We start from the raw sequence: 3578 nt of genomic DNA on the forward strand, positions 1-3578 counted from the left end.
TCGTAAAGATGAGCACGACGGGGTCAATTGCATATAATGACAGGCTTATATATTAGCAATATATATGCGCTGCCGGAATGCTAGCTAACCTTGAACACACTCTACATTCCTTTCGAACGTTATTTTGCTTAGAATCGTCGCTCGTTTTTACATACCTGCCATGGTACAGAGATTTGGCCCTGAAATACAGCGACGTTTAACATCGTTCAGTGGTAAAGAAAAATGCTGTAACTAAAGCAATTACGCTTTCCCAATATTTAATAAAGGTATACTATCCGGTACAACCGAAATAACAAAAGTTATTCATGTTATTTCCCGGCGAAGAGACAAAATGCACCCGCGATTTCCCATAGGAATGCACAGGAGCACCGCAAAATTAGACTGGTTGCTGTCTGCTTCAATTTGCCTCCCGGAAGTCGCGTAGACACTAGCGCCAGTTGAACCTCTAGCGTACATTATAATAGCTAGGGGTGTCGCGAACCGGCCGCGGTTTCAGTTCGACGAGGTTTGACTTTTTCGACGTTTTAGTGAAAGGTTCGGCGAACCTTGTATTGAGGTTCGACTCGTGTGCGCATGCGCGACAGGCAGGCCAGTTGGCTTTGGATTGGATGGTGATGGCTAAGGGATGAATCAAGGGCAGCGCTGATTGGTTCTTTCAGTTAATTCAGTACAAAAAATTAAGTTATTAACTTCTTCAGTGATAAGAATTGATTTCTTTTAATTGCAACTGTTCATAAAATAAAATAACCCATTGCATACAAAAACAATTCTCCAAACGAAGGCATGCTTGTATCAAGGTCTGGCCACAGTGTCCACAAAGTCGAAACTGGTGAAAAGGTCGAAGGTTCGTCGACTCGGTTCGACTCAGTCGAACCCCCAAAGTTCGACCTCAAATTCCGGTTCGACAAAAGTTCGCGACACCCCTAATAATAACTAGGGATGTCGCGAACCCCCCTAGGTTCGATTTCGAAAGGTTTCGATATTTGCGAAGCGAACTGAGGTTCGATTTCGATCGATATTTTCGTACCGACCGAGGTTCGAATTCGAAAAATTTGCAACTTTTGACCACAGCGGAGTTTCGACTTCGAAAATTTCGAAGCTTTCACGGTTTCTAAAATTTCGATTTCGAATATTTCGAATATTGTTTTCCTTCAGGTTCGAAAAAAATCGAAGATTTCGAAATTCTTTGGAGAAAAAAAAATTTTGAAAACTTCGAACACTTCGAATTTTTATAGACATGAAGTTCGAACAATTCGAAGATTTCGAATTTCTTTCTGCATAAAGTTCGAAAAGTTCGAAAGTTTCGATTCTCTTTTAACGCTAAATTTAAAAAAAAAAAATAAAAGCTTTGAAGATTTAGAATTTTTTTCTAATCCAACTTTTCAAAGTTCGAAGTCCGATTTTCAAGTTTTTCCACAGTTTCAGTTTCAAAGAACGTTTTCACGACTTACTGGTTTTCACAAAAACAAGTTTAGAAAAGTTAGGGTGTGATACCTAGATTCTGCGAAGTTGGTCAGGCAAATAAATGAGACGACGAGTGTCCCGGATGTGCTGGAATATTTGTCAGTACAGAATTGTGGCCGCCAGCCCCCCGGGGAGGGGGGGGGGGGGGGGGGGGGTTAACCTGCATCACGCAGTTGTGATTACACGAACACACTGTTTTACGAGACTCATCCAGTTCGCAACGACCAGGGGCGATCAGGAGGTTGAGGCTCAGAAAAACCTTGAAGCGACCTGGCAAACCTGCTCGCCACCCCTTGCACGCTGGTAGTAATCCGATCCGGTGAAGTTTATAATTGTCCTGGAGGTTTATTTTCTGGGACGGAGGAACCGCCTCGCAAAAAGCACGAAAGCCAACACAACTCGAGGTCGAGGAGCGTTCTGCCATACAAGTGGCGTCGGAAGAGGAAAAAACGGGGGAAAAGAAGGTAGCGGGGGGGGGGGGGGGGGGGGGGGGGGGGGGTTGGCTTCAGCCTCCTTCTCTACCTTGCAGGTATTTTGGACTGTTAAAGAAAGCAATACTGGGAAAGAGGGCGTGGTCGAGCTTATTTTAATCTGAAATTATTTATGCACATGTATAGCTACTGTCGCTCTTCACTGCATAAAAGGTTGCGTAGATGGTCATTGTTAGAAACTCGTTGTCGGAAGGCACTACTCGTCACATGCTTAGTGGTTCGGAAGTTCAAAGCTGTCTTTTCGACCTACATACCTGTGCCGACAGTAACAAAAAAAAAAAAATAATAATAATAAATGCGAGAATAAAAAGCAGGAAAAAAAAAAAAACTGTCAAGAATTCGTCGGAAGTGTTCTATTCTTGCATATTCAGAGGTTCAGAACTTCGAAACAAGTTTCTTTTACCAAGATGTGTACAGGCTAAAAGAAACACGTCCCAGGAACGTGAAGCGAAAAAAAAAAAAAAAGTTTTCTTTTAATGACGTGCTGAACTTGAACATTATTAGAAATCTTCTCCCATGAGTTAATTTATTCCTTAACGTGAAAAAACAATAAATATATTATTTTGTATTCTGCGGATGGCAATGATATGTACTGTCTGTGGTGTTAATTTAAATGCGATACCTCAAACAACTTAGACGAAAATAAATATCAAGTTTAGGTCAAAATTGCATGCAGATAAATGTTTGGACATTTCTTCGAAACTCACGTTGAATAACAATAATCACATCTTAAGACGGCACTTACCTAAGCTATACATAGATCATTCTTAAAAAAGTATAACATGTCTACCATAAATAGCTCCGGCTGCAGCGTGCTTCAAATCTGGCACAAACGATAATCGTCAAAAACCCGTCGTCCTTCCTCGCCCCTTCGGAGATTTATTTCTTTAAACCTGAGCGTGCCAGAAAATAGAAATAAACGACATTGTCTTTCGTAAGGAACGCAACACCCGCGTGTAAAAGTTCGAGAAAAAAAATTACGAATGTACTTCACTACTTGAAATCAAATGAAACCGTCCGCCGGTCTTTCGAAGTTCGACGAACGTCGAACTTTTACCCTAAAAGTTCGAAGTTCGTCGAACTTCTGACTTTTCAGAATTCAAAAGTTCGAAACTTTTCGAATTTCTCTTGATAAATAAGTTCGAAAGTTCGAAATTTATCGAATTTTTTTGGTCAGTCAAGTTCGAAAGTTCGACAAGCATCGAACCTTGCATCGCAATAAGTTCGAAAGTTCGAAAAAGATCGATTTTTTAGCATAATAAGTTCGACGGTTCGAAAAGCGTCGAACTTCTTAGCTTAACAAGTTCGAAAATTCGATTTCGAAAAATCGAAATCTTTCGAACCTCTCGAACCGCTTGATTCGATCATCGAAACTTCGATGCGAAAAAAGTTCGCGGCATCCCTAATAATAACTCTATGCGGAAGACACAGCAGCCGGAAGCTGGGACGCCTGGGACCAACCTCGTTGCCTGGGACCCTTGCCTGGGACGCCGTGATGACAGCGACACTCGCGTTTGCTCGTGCTTTTCGCCAGCATTTCTACGCCCAACCGCCTGGATCGCGACAGGCAACAACATGACACTCCGGTTTTTGTGACGTAATTTGTTGCCACTTGGGGACCAC

Source organism: Ixodes scapularis, unplaced genomic scaffold (assembly GCF_016920785.2).
Source record: "Ixodes scapularis isolate PalLabHiFi unplaced genomic scaffold, ASM1692078v2 PGA_scaffold8__174_contigs__length_109621045, whole genome shotgun sequence".
NCBI lineage: Eukaryota > Metazoa > Arthropoda > Arachnida > Ixodida > Ixodidae > Ixodes > Ixodes scapularis.